The sequence below is a fragment of the Argiope bruennichi genome, chromosome 6, assembly GCF_947563725.1.
Source record: "Argiope bruennichi chromosome 6, qqArgBrue1.1, whole genome shotgun sequence".
In the NCBI taxonomy this organism is placed as follows: Eukaryota; Metazoa; Arthropoda; class Arachnida; order Araneae; family Araneidae; genus Argiope; species Argiope bruennichi.
The window spans coordinates 129611930-129632212 of record NC_079156.1 but is presented as its reverse complement, the minus strand read 5'-3'; the positions used below and the strand labels follow the sequence as shown (position 1 = coordinate 129632212).

Here is a 20283-nt window from a genome sequence, read left to right as displayed (position 1 = left end):
AAAACCAAATATTTTATTAATCCCATTTATAGAGTATCATATACAATCTCGTTTATATTATTACAGGCGGCGACAATCCAAGTTGGCAGCAAGTAAAACGCTACGATCCATCAAATCACATGAGAAAGACGTCATATATATTTTCACGCGCTTCAGATATAGAGTTCTAAAAAAAAGTGAGCAACATTTCAACTGAAGCAGAGCTTCAGAACACAAGGTTTCATTAACTGGTGTTTGAAATTTAGTTCAAACATACCAGTTATTTTTTAAAAACAATTAGGTCTAATGTAAGAACACTATTTTACGAGTATTACGAGTCACTATCCTTACAGGAAATCTGCGCTATTACAATGTTTCATTCAGATAACCATCATTGCACTGTAAAATTATTTTGGAGTCTAGAGATCAAAAAGTTCAGTCAATATAGATTGGAAATTGACAGATAAATATAGAAACCAATGGTAATCGTCTCTCTATGCATTTTTTATATACTCCCGATTAAAATCGTCATCCTTTCAGAGGATTATTGTGGATTTTGAGGAAAGTCAAGACAGTTACGAATACAGTCAAATCTCGCTTAACGAGCAATTCTCTTAACGATTAATTTGCATAATGAGCAAAATAAAACGTAAAAAAAAAGTGACTTGCTTAACGCGCAATTCTCATAACGATTAATTTGGATAATGAGCAAAACAAAACGTAAAATAGTGACTCACTTAACGAGCGATGTTTCGCAGAACGAGGGATGGACTTTACAAGCTAGATTAATCAATATCAATATGTGTTGGACATTTGCTTGAAGAGAGCTTTCTTAGCTACATGGAAGAATCTTTGGTTGGACAGCATTGTCGAACTCAATGTAGGGTTTCAGCAAATGTCTGTAGAGCTTTAATCGACGAGATAGTATCTTGCCTTTCACTAAGATTGTGGGCTAGTAAAAATATCGATGGCCAGATGAAAGAACATTGTCAAAGCTGCTGACAAACTTATGGAGTCCATTCTGTGTCACAATAAAAAGCCGCGGAAGAGATTTTGTAAGGAGAGTAAAAAATAATACTCAAAAGGGCAACAACCTCCCAGGGAAATAAGGGAGAATATTGAAAGTATGGGAAACATATTTGGTCAGTATCGGTATTGAAAGTATGGGTACAGATTTGGTCAGAAGAGTAGAAAATAATAAAATCAACGGAGCAACGACCTTAAAGTGAAATAAGGTAGATTGCTGATAACATGGGGAGCATCGTTCATTGAGAATTATCCTAATAGATTAATACCTATGTGCGCTACAAATTCACTTAAGAATAATGCTGTCTCATTATCGCAAAATTTGGAAAGGTAATAAAACACAAAAGCCTTCAGAAAATTTTCTTGTGAACAAAAGCGTGCATTATAAATAATAAAATATATTATTTTAAATTTGTTTGAAAATTTATTTATTAGTTTATTTTTGGGATGGAAAGCATTGCCATATTTTACATGTATTCCTATGGGAAAAAAAAAAAAAATTGCTCCGCACAATGAATATTCCGTATTACGAGTAAGATTTGGAAACGGATGATGCTCGTTTAGCGAGGTTTCAATGTATTCAGTTTTACGACCCTATAGGAACTGGACACTGGTGGAAGGCGGAAGAGAGAGAACGTAAACGGGAGTGCCCACGCCAGCCCTTTCTTTCGATTTTTGTTCAAACTGTCACAACACGGCCGCGCTTCATGCTTCACAGAATAATGAAGAAAACCGATTATGCATTTTGGGCATTTTCTTTTTAATCGATCACAGCTAAAATTTCTTACAGATCTTCAATTTGGGTTTAAAACAACATACTAAAACTGATTTATCCAAATTAATTGTTGCATTTTTAAGTCAGCGAGTTCACATACGCATTAATATACCGGCCAACAGATGGTACAGATGACAATCAGTAAATAAATTCGTTTCAAAATTCGATATATATTTACAATTCTGATGATAAATCTATCCCCCCCAAATTTCAACCATTTAGTCCTTTAAGCTTTTTACTTTCTCCTATACGAAATATATAAGAAAAAAAAAAATCGAACTCCAAATTTTGATAAATAATCATGATCAATTATAACGGAGTGATTTAACAGACATTCTTTGAATAGATTTAGTATAAAATATGATATAAATCCGTAAATTTTGGCCCCTATATCAAATTTTATCTGTCTAGCTCAAAGCGATTCTGCGCTATCGCATTCGCAGTCAGACATAATTCCCAAAAATATCCCCCCCCCCACCTCAGGGATGTCTGAAATGCGGAGATTCGTCAAAATCCTGAGTTCGAAATTTTTAACGATTACAATTTTTCTCTATACTTCGTAAAGACCATGTGCCAAATTTAAGTTGTTCAGTTCAAACCAATTTTGGATTATCCCGTTCTCAGACAGACAGACAAAATTCCAAAATGGTGTTTTTCAGAGTCAAGGAGATGCAAAACATGCAGATATACCAAAATTTCGAATTTGCAGTTTTTTGACGATTGCAATTCTTATACTTGCTAAAGACCACGTATCAAATTTAATTTGTCTAGTTCAAAGCGCTTTGGGATTATCACTTTTACAGACAGATAGACAAAATTCAAAAAATATATTTTTCAGATTCAAGGAGGTGCGAAACAATCAGATTTGCCAAAATTTCGAATTTACAGTTTTTTGACGATCACAATACTTTCTTATACTTCGTTAAGATCATGTATCAAACTTAATTTGCCTAGTTCAAAAAACTTTTGGATTTTCACGTTCTCAAACAGATAGACAAAATTCCAAAATGGTGTTTTTCAGATTCAAGTAGTTTTTTGACGATTACAATACTTTCTCTTTGTATATTTGGTTTACGAAAAAGTAAAAATCATGCGCAGTTAAAGGGCTATACTACCTATTAAGTTCGGAGCATCAGTCAGTTTAAACCGCAGGTGAGTTCAAGCGTCTTGAATACGCGATGTGGTGTCCATTGCCATTTCTTGAGGGGGAGTCTGAGCATGCTAATCAATGTGCAGGTGTTTCGTGCGCACTGTCCATTAGAGGCGTTGTTTGCTGTGTTGCTATACACAAAAACTTCCTTGACGTAAGAAAAGGGGAATCGATTACACGAGCATTTTAAGAGAAGCCGCTCGCTTTCTTGGCCACAGATAGACGGTTTGCACGCGAACGCGTGCTCTTGCCAATGCTCCCCTTTTCCTTTTTTTAAAAAATAATTTTAGTTACTGATGCATCACTCGCCTTGTGGTCTTTCTAAAGAATTGTAAAGTTGTTTTTACGTGTGGAATATGGTCAATTCGTATTCAAGTTGAAATGCACCGTGGCAATTTTTTGCAATCAATTCGGGATCTTGCAGAAAGAAAGGAATAAGACAACATGCAGTTAAATGCAATACGGCACGCGCTGTCATTTTTATCATATGACTATAATGTCACGTGACTCGCCTCCATTCAGCTACAGGTTTCGATCCAACAATCGATAAAGCTTAGATTCTTGATAAAGATCTAACTAAAAAGCCAACGATAGCTAAGAAACGTCTTCTCGAAAAATAGTATTTAAGACGTCATCAACATAACGTAGTTAGTTTTTCAATCTTATGTCACTATTTTTAGAAAAGATTCCTACATTTTTTATTTTTAATTTAAACAATCTGATTATAAAAAAATTGTAAATTTTAATAAAAATGATAAATTTTTGAATGATTTATCATATTAATCTAAACGAAAATTTGTTAAAACACTTCTCTTTCTTATTTACTCTTCATGCTATGAAAGACTGAAATGTAAATAAACACATATTGCATTTGTCTGAATACGATATTGATGTAAAGAATTGAGCAGTAAAATCGCATTTTACAAATAAAAAAAAATCTGTAAATGTAAAAGCAGTTGCATGGAAAAAACCTAAAATCCTGACTAAAAGAAGATTTTTTTAAATTTAACGAAAAAATATTAAATTTTTTAGCTTTAAAATTCGGAACTATCTGTTTATGCATGTGAAATACGATGGTGATATAAATTTGTTTACCTAAATATATAGAGTCGTAAATTTCGAAGTAAAAATAATTTATTAAAAAAATACTATAAAATATCTAATATTTTTCATTAAAAAAATTTAATTTTAATAAAATGAAAAAAAATGCATTAAAAACTATTTAAACGTAAATTATAATGTATTTTCCAACAGCAGTTACACTATACCAAATGAAGACAATTCAAATATATAGTATATTGAAAACGAAGAGAGAATAAGTACTATTCGACGAAGAGTAGAACGAAGAGCAGAATAAGTATCACTACGCGATTCTTGGCAATAAAAATTATTTTCTTTAAATCAAGAAACTTTTTTCTTGAAGATAGAATTGAATTAAACATTATTTACTAGTATCTAAATGAAACTAACAATTAAATCAATTGATTAAATAAAACTACATTCTGAATTAATTAATTAACTAATAAACAAATAAATTAGCAAAATATGTCTAATAAACTAATGTTGTTGTGACTTATGGCACTTTACAAGCCTACTGACAGTTATCGGTCAGTGATTTAAGCCGAGTGAGCGTCTCTTAATTTTTCAGAAGAGCCAACTAGGGCCAAAAGTACGACTTAGCTACTTCATGCGTCACATTCACTTGCACAACCCCTTTTTACAGGGGAGCACATTCACACACAGATAGAACACAGAAGAAGAACAACCATGCCCAAACCGGGACTCGAACCCAGGACGCCTAGATCACGGGGAAGACGCGCTACCCCTACGCCAGAACGCCAGCAAAAAAAAAAAAAAAATACAATCAACAAGCAAAATAAAATTAATAAACTAATTAACCAGTTGGTTATAACATATAAATTAATAAATAAATTTTTACCACCTTAAACGATATCAAATAATTATAAATGCATTATTATTCAAAACTATAGTTATAATCAAATATTATTCAGGATTTAAATAATTATTTAGGAATTAAATTATAAACAAATATTATTCAGGACTAATTAGCTATGATGATACGCCACATTGTTTTCGCCATAGTTTTAGCTTTAGGTAGTTTAAATTGGTTAATAATTTTGCGCTATTCAATATATCATAATTTTGCAAAATAATTTAATGAGAAAAAAAAATTTTTAATCTATCATTCACATAAAAAAACTATGCTTGATGTTCTACCACTTAGGAATCGAATAAAACCCCTTGCATGAGTTGAAACTATACAATATCGTGATGCTCGATCATGCGGTACTTGAGTGCGAAAGCGGCGACGTCGGCCGTTGATGCGGCAGAGCATGCGGTCTCCTCCCGTGTGCGCGGAGGCGGAAGATCGCCGCATCCAGGAGCCGGAGATCATCGCTCTGTCCCGATCGCTAAGCCTTGGGAAGGGCGAAAGCGCGGAGAAAGCGTGTCACAAAAATCGAGAGATTTCTTTTCTCGATTTTATCGTACGCTTCCACATTTAATGATCACTTAATAAGGTGTGGCCAAAATGAATGCTCTGGGCGATAAATGCTGTCGACTAGCATAATTAAAAAACATTGTAGAATATTAAAAATTGTATTTTCCATCAACGGTGTGCAAACGATATTATTTTTGCATTTTTTTTTTAGTTTGATTTTTTTTAGCTATAAATTTAGAGCATATAAACTGATTAAAACAATGTTGACACCTTTTTTAAATTATTTAAAAATATCGTTTTAATTTTTAAAAATTTAAATGCTCCGTGTTAAATTTTATTTATTCATTTATTACTATTTTTTCTTTTTTTGAATTTCACATTTTTTTAACGGTCATTTTTAATACAATTATGTTATACTAATAAATACATAATGGTGAAAACTGATTTTTCGACTTTGTATATTTATTAATATGTGAATATTACGTCTAGTGAAAGTCTCAATACTAACAACACAACACTGAAGAGGTGGCAACACGTAAAAAATAAATAAATATAAAATCTAAAAAATAAACAGTATTTTTCTTGAATATAAACAACGGCGTACAGATAAATAAAAGTGATATTTTAAAAATAATAATTAAAGAAATGCGGAACATCTAAGCATGATAATGCTTTAGAACTGATTCGTCTATTTTTATATTATTTTTTAAAAATTCACTCCTAAATGTAGCATGTACACAAAATAAAATGTATTTAATATAGACGCAAATAAATTCAGTAACCAAAATAAATAAATACTTTAATGTAAAATATATTTAAAAATATTTTCAAAAATTTATTAAAATTAGAAAAACTATATGGTAATTGTGCCCGTTGAAAAGTTATATTCCTCAATTTTAAAGTGGTATAAAAAAGCTTTACAACAATGTAATGTTTCATAATTATAGGAAAGAAATGTTAACATTTCTATTTGTTTTAATTAAAATTCAATCAAAATTCTGATATAATCTTTTTAGAGAAAATCTATTGTTCAATGAGTAATTAGGTTCTAAATTAAGTGGTTCTGGATCCGTTGGTTTGTCAAGAAACTGTTTTGAATTATTTTTTATCATACATGCAGCTGTTTACAGGTATCATCCAAATAATATGTATTATCATATTAATATATAAAATGATTTCATTCAAATAATAAACATAAATATTTTTTAATTTGATCCGAAATTAATGCGAAAAAATGTGAATATGTTTAGGAAAAATATATGGCAAATTAAATCTAAAAGAAATATAATCCATTATGATCGTTGCATTCTTCAGGTTTCAAAATTATTATTGTGTTTAAAAAACGTTTGAAGGAATTAATGATTGGCTATGTGTATATCCTTATTCTTCGCATGCCTACACTAAAACTCGAAACTTCATATAACTGTCAAGGTCAATCCACCCCCCCCCCCTTCCCATCTGAAATATTGTTCTATTTGTATATTTCAATATCAGAAAGTAAAAATGTAATAAAATAATTAATCATTAAACACAAGCTGTCGTTGCAATTTTTCAGGGGCTAAGAAATTTATCTTATCTTTGAAAAACCAGAATTCTGAGATCCTGAACTCCAATGGTTTTAGGACTGAGAGAATTAATAATATAAAAGTGATAATCACTTAGTTAAATCAATCCAACGGATGCGAAAAATAATATTTATTATAGTAACTATCTTAATTAGTACAGCGTTATGAAACCGTCTGTTGAACTAAATAACATGTCTACATTCACAGAAATCAAATTTATACACTACCTGAATAAATTAAGTCTTAATAGTCAACTGTCTGCTTTTCACTATACATAAACAATTATACTGCGAAACATTCTAAAAGATGTTTTATATAAACGCAGTTTTTACATTAAAAATATTAGATTTGATAATACTTTAATCTTTATTAACACTGAGTATCTTAAGTAATATATAACAGAATGATATTTAAGGCAAGCGCTCTAATTCGGGAAAATCACGATATACAGCAAAAAATAAACTAATATTTAACTGGTACATCGAAGAGTACATATTTGGAGGATTAAATATTAAAATAAAATATAAACGATTAAAATAAAGCAATACAGCGATGCATATGAATTGCAATTGATTTCATTGTAAAAATATATTTAGTAATATAATATATAATTAATATAAAATAAAGCAATACTGTGGATAACAAAATATACAAGCTTTAAAGCAAATCAAAGTTCCTAAATTGATTGTGTGTGTGTCTGTACTAGCTGATATTAAAATCCTTTGGTGCATAATATTTTTATCGTAGAAATTACCTTTGCATAATGTACAATTTGCATAAAATGTTGTAATATACACCACCCTTTTCAAGATATATGTATTGAAATAAAAGAAAAATTCAAAAAAATTAATAGTAGTTCAAGGTTTTAACGTTGCCTTGCAGCAAAGAAATATTTATAAATTTACTTTTTTCAAAATCACTTGCGTATTTTCGAAAGAATTAATAACAATTGAAAGAAAAACTGGACAAAAACGAAATTAATACCGTTGAAAAGAAATTTTTAATATTAAAAAGATGTACATTTTTTTCAGATAATATCCTCCAAACTTTTTGTTGGAAAAAGGGAAAATACTGGAGTTCCTCCCTTACCCCTGAAAGTCTGAAGCACATATTGCTTTCTGTCTTCGAAAATCTGTTTCATTTGTTCGGAAAGTTCTTACTTTCCTCGAAACCGTTTGACAATTCACTTATATCTATTTTCAGGTATTGTTACATCACTATTTTGAACCAAATGAAAAATTGGTATACAAAACATTTATTAAAATAAAACAGAAATCTTAAAAAACTTGCTGTTAACAGCTCAAAGTTGTTACTTTTTAAACGCTTACATTTTTTAAAAATTAATAAATAAAAAATTGTTGAAATGAAATTAATATAATTAAAATGCTAATTTAAAAAAAATTAGGATAATTTAAAAATATATCTTCCAGAATAATCTCCCTGAAATTATTGTGTAAAAAATACAAATTTTAGTTAATTTCTAATTAATTGATTTTTAAACTTTGAAAAGTTAACAATATTCTTCCTCTTATCTAATATATAAAAATAAATTTTTGTTTGTTTGTATTTTATGAGCTGTCGTACCGTTCATCCGATTGCGCTAAAACTTTGCCACTTTTTTGCTTTGAACCTAGAAAATCCATATTTTTCAAATGGCCAGTTGTATGTTATATACTCAAGAGTCAAGATTTTTTTTTTTTTTTTTTTTTTTTTTTTTTTTTTTTAATGAAGTCGGAAAAATACAAAATATTGTCTTTCCTAAAATATATTTGAATAATAAAGTAAAAAAAAAAAATAGAATTAATATTATTTATATTTTATTTTTATATTTGTATTTTATTATATATTTATATTTTATTTATATATTTATATTTATATATTTTATTTATTTTATAATATTATTTATATTTTATTCTTCTTCTATATATATTATTCAATTTCTATGAATATATTCATTGTCGACAAGAAAATAAATATCATTCTTTCTACCATTCCTAATTAAACAAGATAGCTATTTCAAACGATATTTTCAAAATTATTTCTTCTGTGGCAGCAATGCGCCAGATACCAGTTAGTCTTAAATGAAAATAATAATAAAAAATAAAAAAAATTACGCAAAAATTTATATTCGACATAGATAATTGTTTAGGAGGAGATGTAGAACACACGCACACACACACACATATATATATATATATAGAGAGAGAGAGAAATAGATAAGATAGATACACAGCCACAGTGACCTTTTATTTATATTAAAATTTATCAGTATTCTGCTCCAGAAAATGCCAGACCGTTTCACGAAGACGCGCTCCGCACAAAATCGGGGTCGCAACCCGTTCGTGCAACGATACCGTTTGTCACGGGGGATGGAGGAACGACCTCTTCCACTCGGATTCTTTCTGGAGGAAAACTTCCAGGAATCCATTCTCATCCTCACCTGTGAATGCTTTCCGCGAAAGCGACAAGGAAGTCACTCCTCGCGCCACTCGCACAGCCAATCAGAAAACGACAAAGACAAGTAAGAACAAATATTTTTGGGGAATGCAACAAATAAAAGGACTGGAGTGTAGATGTTTCAAAGCGATGCATTTTTTTGAATGCCAGAAAGTCATATCAGACACAAAAAGAAAGAAAGATCGAAGATTAGAAGAATTTGCGGTATAAATGATATCAGTTGAATAACTGAATTCGTGTTGAATTTTTTGAAAATGAAATTTACGAAACAATAAAGCACACATTTACACTTCAAGAATGAAAGTAACTTATATGATATAACTATGAATGTAATTATATATACAGTAATATTTTTTAATTTAATTGGATCTTCATTAATTTCCTAATTTTTTTACCTAAATTTGGCCAATGTCAACATCATTCTAAAGTGTTCTCTCATTTTCCTGGTCTAATTCCCACTTTTTTGTTTAATTTTTTCTAACAAGCACTTAAGAAAATTGCAGATTCTGTGGTTTTCATGCTGGGAACGAAAAGATAAAAATTCTTAACACTTGCACATCCTTTTAAGAGGATACCTATGGTTCCCTTGCCTGAATCGGCACGAGGCGAGCAGTCCTTATAATATCACAGTAATATCACTAATGGGAAAGATTTCGGTCACTTTGCTCTGGTACCGCAATGTAAACAGACGTCATTTTATTATCGTTTCTTCTTTGTATATAACATGCCAGCCATGTAAAATAAGATGAAGTAAATTTCAAAAGTTTCTTGTTTTCGACCACACATCTTATATATATTTCATTTCGAAAACCAGTTTTTAAAACACAAAAAAGTCGAGCATTTACAAAAATATTGAAACTGAAAGGTTTTGAAAACTTAAATGACGTTAGATATTCTCAATGAAATTATTTCTATAAAGACAAACATTTTTAAAAGCATATTTTCCATTGAGAAGTCTTACAAATAATATTTCTGTTAACCTTCATCTTCATGATATGTAGATCGAATGATTGCATCTTAAAACTGAACCCTCTCGACACTAATGGGCATATACGTACCGGACATCATCCCCTAATGGGTAAATAAATCCTATTTTTATATAGGTTATTGTAAAAAAAATTACAATGGATTTAGAATATTAATCATGCAAAAGTAGAGAAGAAATAGTTAAGTCCAAAATTAAGTCATCGGTTGCCATTATATTCAATTAAAAAAAACATTACATTTACAAATAATGTTGGAATACATAAATATTTAAACTGCCGTATGAAGTGAAGTTTGAATCAATATAGCAATACTTTCAAAACTGAAAAAATTTCATCTAATTAAAAAGAAAGAAAAGCAAAACGTCAAAATGATCAAACAGAATAAAATACAAATTAATTTTGTATATATTATTTTAAATCGTTAAAAGTTCACTAAGCGAAGTACATAAAATAATAACTTATATTTGAAAAAATATCTTAATAGCGATTAAATAAAATATATGAGAACAAGCAATCGATTTTTTTAAATAAAGTGCAGAGAATAGAAAATAATATAAACCTGGAAAAAAAAACTTAGCGGTTGAAGTTATATGGATAAAAAGAAACATCCTCTGTTAAAAATTCTTAATATTGAATAAAGAATACTTTTCCTAATTTGAAAACACAATAGTATATGCATTTCCATTGCTTTGTAGAAACAGAAACTCACCGCGTTTCTGCCAAGCGCAAATCGATTTTGATTTCATCAAAATAGAGATAATGCTTACCTTTCAACTAAATAGATATATTTTCATTGAATGATCTGTTACAAATTTAGAAGGCTTTTAAAATGTTCCAATTTTTTTTATGCATGAATATTTATGTGTGCAATTATAAAAGGTGCTCTTCCTTCTCACTGAGTATCACTTTTCTGGGAAATAAAACAGATCTATGTGATTTTTTTAAAACAAACAGTAACCCAATTTTATTTATTTATTTATTTGAGCTTGCTTTTCGTTATCGCATAAATTTGCTTAGAAGGCATTATTTTAGGAGCTGTTGTACAATGCATTACTTGCATGAATAACTTCTAACACATTACACAAAAAGTTAACTGCATTAGTTAACTTTAAAAGATTGGGAGATAATAGGACATACTGCTAGAAGCAAGATGCGTCTTTTAAGTTAAATTGTAAAAAAAAAAAAAAAAAATCATATTATGAATGATAGGTATAAATGTCTTTGCTTTGAAGCGATAGTTTTAGAGTGCTTATTATATATTTCAAAGAAATTTATAAAACTTTACATTACAGATGGATGAAATTTCAAAATATCCTTTCAAAACGGGAATTCTGTTACAGTTACAGGAAAGAACTTATGTCACTGGAATGCCATATCTAAGGTCCTTTCAAATCACTAGAGTTTATATCATTAATAATAGATCAATCAAATTCTAATTAGTAATAAATGTAAACACGGGACAATACATTAGGGCACGAGAATAAAATTATCTTCAGGGTAATTAGGAGAAAATCAGTGCAGTCATAGGAGCTAAACCTTGGGCATAGTTTATATACTAGTTTGTAAGCGCAGTAAAAATTTTACTGGTACAGCATTTGTACCAGTTTGCTCACAGAAGAAAAATATTACTAATACAGCTTTTAAAATACTCATCAGTGGCATGACGCCGAGGTAAGAGAGAAAAAGAGGGGTGTATAGATGCCTGAGCGCCAGTCTTAGGAGGCGTTAAGCAGATAAAACATTAGCACATCAATATAATTTTTTTATCGCCAATAATAATTATGGGATAATAAAAAATTACATTCTGCGAGCGCCATTTGTATTTTTTAAATACCTGATACCCACTAAAAGAAAGCGAGGGAAATGATATTATGTCTCGCGTTCTTTCTACACTTACTACGTATAGCAAAAGAAAAAAGAAAAACAAAACAAAAAAAGAAAAAGTTTCAAATAAGAAAATAAACTTATGATACTTATTATACTTAAAATATAAAAATTATGCGCCAATAAAATTCGTTTAAACAACTCGAGATGGCCACTTAGCTCTCCTTCACTTTACCCGCTCTCGCGACCGACTTCATGCATCATTCATTGAAGGGCGGCGAGCATCTTGTTCCTTTCCTTCACCGGCGTGGGGGTGGTGAAGAGACGGAGCGTGGGAAAGGCCATGTGGGTGTCGGAATCTCCTTTTAATTATCGGCTGACTTCGAAGCACCCCTTCTCCCTACACATCACCTCCTTAAAGGGGTGATAATTGACTGGAGAACTCCTTTTGATGGACCGCAAACAGATTAGACCTCCTCCAGAAGGATTTCGCCTAAGCGGGGAGAGGGAGTGGAAAAAAGCAAGTGACATTCCTTGGGGTGACTGTCTTGGAGCCATTAAAGGGTGATGGATGGGGAGACCGAGTGGGCCATAAGACCTTGCTTCTTTATTTTAGAAAGGAGATTAGGAAGATGAGTGTGTAAAGAATGTGAAAAACGATTCGTTTGAAGGAAAAGTTGAGCATTTCGTGATATGTGCTTTAAGATAAAGTTATTTTGCAACTTATCAGTCGGAGCGCTTAACGTTCAGTTTATTTATTTTCCGTAAGTAAATATGCATTTTGATCCGGACTTGTGAAAATTATTTAATTCAAATGTCTCATACGTTTATGAGAAAATGGATAAATGTTTGAATCCCCTCCATCACATGTTTTTAAACAATCTTTTGTAAATTTCCATTACTTCCGCTGGTGTCAAAAGCTTCGGTAGCTATTTTTAACTATTACTACTACAATTAGATTATAATTTTAATCAGTACTTTACTACAATCAGATTCTAAATCGCTGCTTCCGAAATGATTTACAACTAAAGAGGAATAACGATCTTACTCGCCCTATGGTATCAATCAATCTTTCCTCTGATTACTCGAAAAACAGTTTTACCTGCCTTTTTTATTCATATCTCATGCTTGAAATCATCTATTAATGCAGGAAGATCAGAATAGTAACGGCATGAGGGACTGATTGGATTACAATTAGACTGACATACGGTTTTAAGAAACACAAGTGTTGCAACCAGATGACGAGATAATACAAGTTGGAATTCTCCTTCTCGCATTTCCACACCACACTAAAGAGAGGAGGCTTGATGTTCACTGGTACCTTCAACGTGCACATGGTCGAAATCCGAGATGAACCTTAAGCCCATGACCCATTAGCTTTACAGATATGGTCGTAAATCTGCCATCTGACTCGTTGTAGGACCACTCTCGCCTGTGGATGTCGGTCGGGAGATTCCCCGCAAACTGTCCAAAACTGTAAAATGGACAGACATCAAAGAGCTCTGCATAACCATAAATGAGAGGAAAGAGGACAAAATACGCTGGATGCGAGGCGTGCACGGGCCATGGGAACAGAGCTTTAGGTAGAACAGAGTTTTGTATCTGAAACAATCTGGTTTTAAAGACGAGACCTCACAATCAAGTATAACACTGCAAATTGTATTAATTGAGTAGCTATAAGGGGTCAGAAATCTTTTTCACTAATTAACTGAAAAGTGAAACAAAATTCTTTACATTAAAATATCTATTTTTAAGAGAATGTTTGAGATTTCGTATTGCAAATTGCATTGCATGAAATGGTATAAATTTTCACCAAAAAAAAAAAATGGATTTAACGTGCACTTTCGCGTACAGCAAAAATGAGAGGAAAGCCAAGACTCCACATCTTTTAAAGTTAAACTCACAGTGATATTTTATAGCTTATTTTTACTCTTCTTTCCAAATGTTAAACAATGGTATTCTAATCTCCATGGTATCGAGCAACTATTCAAACTTGACAGAACGGGAATAATTACAAACAGAAGACAAAAAAAGACGAATCTCCGAAATAGGCAGGATTCAACATTCAAGGAGAAAAAGGCAATTTATTGATCTATAAAATATAAAAGACCAGTGGCGTAGGCAGGTCGAATAATGCTCCAGACAAAATATTTATTTTTCATTCCCTATCGTCAATAGTGCCATGAAAATTATCTAACACGCAAATATTGCCTTCGTTAATCAAGAGCATCTACATCCTCATGCTGCCACTGTATAAAAACGATTTTAGATGGGTGTACCGCACATGATAATTGCATAAGCTTCAGTGTCAGAACAAAAGAGCAATCTTCAGAAAGGAGCAGGATTTACAATTCAGAAAAGATGTCATCTGAACAAGCGAGTGCTACTCGCCTTACGACCGAAGGGTTAATTTCGCAAGCAGCAAAGACATCTGCAACCACTGACCAAAAGACCTTGGCGTTACGTAAATAAACAATCTTCTCTCTCCGTCTCTCTTTACACCCTGCCAGCAGCCACAAGACGGAAAGGGGGGGGATCTTACCTCACCGGGGGTTCCGGCTAACGGGAAGCAACAATAGAACACCTCCCCCCCCCTTTCCGATAGGAAGACGGGATAGAAGGGGGGATGAAACTGAGTGGTTGCCCATCTGTCGTCGCGTGCCCAGTAGTCGCGTGCAAGGCAGAATAAAAGGAGGGGGGGGGAGGTTTGAAGCAAAAGGTTGCTTTTTTCTTTCTTTCTTTCTTCTTTTTTTTTTTTTTTCGCTGCAAACGATGCTACCCGGCGGCACAAGACCTCCAGTTGTCTGGTTTTGTTTGCAAGGGGGAAAAAAAATTGCTTCTTTATGCATAATGGGAAGCGTTACCGATGTGTTTCGACGCGTGCTTCTTCGTGAAAAGTGTTGCTTTTCGAGCCGATCCTTTCCAAACTGCGATCCTGATTAAATACAAATGTCCTGTGATAATGATTAATTACATATTTAAATCAATTTGAAATCAGTTGCAGAATTAATACAGAAACAACGATTACGCTAATACACAATTAAAAATTTGACGCGTAAAAGACATTATTTGTTATTTACGCAAGCAGCTAATTATGATAAATGGTAAGTTGAAAAAAAATAATATAAGGAAATTAATCCGTTATATTACTAAGCTTAGTTAAAAAGTTTTAAATATACATCTAAAAGTAATTAATACAATCAAACCGAATTTTGCTTTGTGAATATTAATAATAAAATTTGGGTAGAATAAAACTATATATATATATTTAAATTTGTTTAATTTTATCAGTCCCTTGTAGTCCAAACGTATGCAAATATATATATTAATGAGGCAGCTCGTATTATTAATACGCCCCTATTTTGTGCTGCTTCTGACAATTGAGTGCGTTATTATGAATATTTAATATTTTCAATTTTCAGTACGCTTAAGTTTATGTACATAATATCAATTTCTAATAATATCATAAATTCAGATATTTTTTCACCTTCATATAATTCTGTCAAAATAGTAAATTAAACGCAAAAAAAAAAAAAAAAAAAAGGTTCACCTAACTTCATCTAATTATTATTATTTATCAGCTTCAACTAATTAACTAACAACTGTTTTGATTGAATTTAGCGGCAACCGATTTCAAAAAATAATTATGATTAATTCTATAACTTGAATTCTATTATAATTTTTGAATATATTTGAAAAATTTAATCATTTGCATTAAAATGAATAAATTCATTGCCGAAATCCTTTTTGGTATTTTAACTATGTCATGAAGGAATAACATTAAGAACCTGGTGACAGAATTTTTGAAAGCTGTATCAATCATTTTTTACATAGCAATTCTATAGTTTGTCTTACTTATAGACTGTTCTTAAAAATAAAATGGAATATTGTGAAGCTATTGATCTGGGTTCAAGAAATCACATTTTAATAATTTTAATGAAAGTAAAATTGGAAAACGTATTGAAATTAAATAGCTACTAATACATTTTATTTACATTAAATTAATTAAGAACACGAAGTTCTTAATCTTTTCGATATGACGTTCTAGCACATTTTTTTTATTTTTTTAGTTTAGCTATTTAACTAAGAAAGAAAAGAACACTGTCTTACTTAAAATAAGTCCAATTTGAAAATATTTATGAACAAAATATAACGTTAATTTTATCATTTATGAAATTATTTGAATAAATAACTAATACACTGTGAATTGGTACAATAGAATACAAGACTGTGTAGCCAGCGAAATTTAATTTTTATATAAGAATATAACAAATTATAGAAAATAAATGTATAAAATGGAATATATGTAGCAAAATATGCAATATGATGGTACAAGAATTTAAATCAAGTTTGATAATAATCGTTTTTTTTTTTTTTTTTTAATATTATGAAAATGTTTAGTTCAGAAAATGTTATTCACTTTTTCGGAAAATTTTACTTTAGCTGATTGAATCATTGATATCTATTGTGGGATCAACAAAACAGATCTAACTAAAATACATAAAACGTAATGTTACTCTATAATCTAATAAACGTAAAGTGCCATTTTATCATAACAACCGAATAACGCTAATTTGAATACACCATAATACCGGAAGATAGTGTGTTAAACTAAAGTCACCAGAGTGTAGATTTTTATTATTACTTGGTGATGATACAAGCACTTTTACAATCTTTATAAGTGTTTAAAAACATCAAGGAATCTTATTTCAAACAATCTAGAAGATATCTTTTAGTCGACCCACTTTCTGAAGTAGGTCCCTCTTTTACCATCTGCTCTCCAAGAGCTCTTTTCTCGTACCATCTAATTGCATGCAGTCTGCACGAGATAGGAAACACTGAAAGGACTTTTCAGATTCTATGCAAAAGCTATTAGCGTTCTGCAAAATATTAAAAAAAAAACAAAGAAAAAAAATAATAAAAAAATTATTTCTTAATTTGCCTTACTCAAAATTGCTGAGCTGCTGAGATTAGCTTTAGAATTTGTAAAAGTTTGACAACAGTATAGAATTTCGAATACGTAATTTTCATTTGCACATGGTTCCTCGATTTTAATCGTGATATAAGTGTAACAAAATGAATTAATTTTTAAATTTACTCAAGAATTTTGTGTAAAATTTGATGCACAAAAGACATTATTTGTTATTTGCGCAGAAATTGATTTATGGCAACTTGAATCAACAATCTAAGGCAATTAATGAACTGTATTATTAAGCCTAGTAAAACAGTTTTACAATTTTATTCAAAAATTGAATTTATTCTTTAAAATCATATCTTATACGAACTTAAATTTCATTTAAGATATAAGCCAATAAAAACGATTGCGCGAAAAAATAGTTATGGAAGAGCCAACATAAGTAAATAAGCAATAGTGATAATAAAATGAAAAATTGTCTGTCTTCCAGTTGTTCTTTCAAAATAAAAGCATTAACCGAGAAATTAGTGAGCGCATATGCATAAACAGAGGTTATTTCATCTTTTTTCATTCGAAACTCTTAAAACATTAATAAAATAATAACTAATTTTTTTTAATCTCTGTTAAAATAATAAAAGGGGGAACATTAAAATTTAATAATAAGTAGTCAGGCCCAATGTGAAAATATTTATGATAAATGAATTTTCTAATATTTAATTAATAAATCTAATTACTTATGAAACTATTTGAATAAATCATTAACAAATTCTGAACTGGAGCTGGGGAATGCACAATCGCTCTACATTTAAATGTACAAGCATTTACGAATACTTGTACATTAAAATGTAGAGTACATTTAAAAATTGTACTTGTACATTTAAAAATATGATCAATCATTATTTTACAAAAAAAAAAAAAAAATCAATATAATTTAGCATTTCTTTTAGCCCTTTGCACTCTAAAAAGTAGTTAGATGCATAACTATACACTTAATACAAGAACTTGTTTATTGTTTCAAAGAATTATGAACATATAATTGTTTTAAGTTGAATTTCCCAGAAAAATTAATCTGTGTCTTTTTACCATTCTGTAGGCATTTATAACAGTCAAAACTAAAAAATAAATAAATAAAGCTTCAAAATGTTGCACCGTCTTGAATGGTGCCTGAGAGGAGTCATCAGAGTGCTAAGAGTTAAAATCTTAAGAAAAAGAACGTTCATCCGTTATTTTTGCTTAATATCTATTAAAACTGACCAGTAAAACAATTAATAGCCTTTGTACCTTTAAATTCTTCTAGATAAGCCATTTAGGATACAAACCTACAATTTTACCTCGTACTGAGCCTGCGCAAAAGGCTTATCGGAAATCATTCTGAGGCATTTTAATTCGAACTAAGTGGCATGAAATTCGACAATCCATAACACATCTTAGCAAAAACATATTAAAAACAGAAAAATTCATCTAATTAACTAGAAAAGAATAAAAACAATTAACACGTTAAAAACTGAAATGAAAAATTAATGCTTTTGCGGTTTCATGACTGTCTTATATAATTCTATTGTGGGCGGGGGTGGGTGTACTAGAGATCAAACATAATCCTACTATCTAGTAACTTAAAATCTGGACTTACCTAATATCAGAAGATTTCGATCAATAATGGCTTAGTCAGTAACCTTTCACCATAAAAATTTCTTCCTTCCACTTGGCAATCTACGAGGAAAACAAAGAAACACTCAGTACATACTTAGAAAAACATAAAACTAAGTTCATATATAGCACACAGCAAACGATTCCGAAGAAAATAATAATAATAATAATAAAAAAAAAAAAATGGAATGTTGTTGAGTAAGCTGCGCGAAGGTGCAGTTGGTACATTCGAAGAGCAGCAAGAAAGGCGAGCTTGGTTTGCTGGCAGCAACAAAGCTGTCCAAACAATATTTCTTATCTAGCATGCCATCTCGCCGTTGATTCAGCTGACTTTTCTCCTCCAAGTCAGTCGGTCAGGAGAGGGAAGGGTTGTCTAAGCAAACAACGCGAAGGAATCCTCGTAAAACAAAAGGACTTTCCTGAGAACAGGCGTTTACGATTTTGCTGAAAGTGGTGCAACCTCAAGACGTCAAGTCGTCAGCAATCGCGCTTTTGGGAAATTGCAATTTTGTTTTCTGTTGGCAACGTGTTTGATACAACAGCAGAGAGGTCTCGAAAAAGACGATTCAAAAGCAGGAATTATTTTTTTTTAAAATTCTGCTCACGACTTTTTTTAGGTGCAAAAATATTTTTTGATCACGTGAGAGCAAACTTTTTTCGTGAACCGAAGTATGTAATAAAGTAGGAAAATAATATATTGAAAATAAAAAAAGGTTTAAACCAAGACGATTTCCTGCAAAAATTTTGTTTAAAAATACTGAAGAAACTGGCTGGTTTTCTAACTGTCAATGTTTCTAAGAATCTAAAAAGAGTCAAGATCAATATTCAAAACCAGATCATTTAAAACACCCGAATTAAGATTTAAATTCGATATCGGTTTAAATTTTTCAATGAAATTTATTTATATATATTATTAATATTAAATGTTTAAATTTCAACTAAAGCAAGGGTGAGTAGTCTTCCCAAAGCTTTCTTGCAACTTTCTTAATAAAGATTTTATTCCTTCCATATATTTGTGAACAGTGGACAAGGGAATGAGTGCCCCGAGTGCTTAGATTTTTACTTTCAGATTACCATGTGAATAGTATATATCTTAGAATATATATACATATATAAAACCCGGAACTTGTGTTTTAATTAAATGGCATAGCTGAAAAAGTTAAGAGATATCGATCTTTGGAGTGAATCTGGCTTTTTTACTGAATCTAATGTGCTTTATTTTTCAGGATTAATGCACAAATACAAAAAAAAAAAAAAAAAAAAAAAAAAAAAAAAAATCGTATTAGTACTTTGAATCCATTTTTTGGAACTAATTAAAGGTTTTTGAATTTTCAAACCTGCGAAAATATATATCTATAGATGGTTAACCTTTCGGTAAATTTGATAAAAATCCAGAATTTCGATACAAAAACTGTGAACCAAATTTCACGTTACATTAGGTAAATGAAATGTTTTGAATTATCGCCTTCGCGTGCAACAGTAGAGACAAACAGACGGA

General features: G+C 30.7%; 1 protein-coding gene across 5 annotated transcripts in view; it reads right to left on the bottom strand.

The window, feature by feature from the left end:
- The window catches only part of LOC129971567 (homeobox protein prospero-like), a 391670-nt gene that overhangs the window by 141726 nt on the left and 229661 nt on the right, over positions 1-20283 (bottom strand). For all 5 annotated transcript variants that reach the window (XM_056085453.1, XM_056085455.1, XM_056085452.1 and 2 more), the window contains one exon: positions 18769-18848. The gene's annotated coding sequence lies outside the window, so the exon portion shown is untranslated. The remainder of the gene's footprint in view (positions 1-18768; positions 18849-20283) is intronic.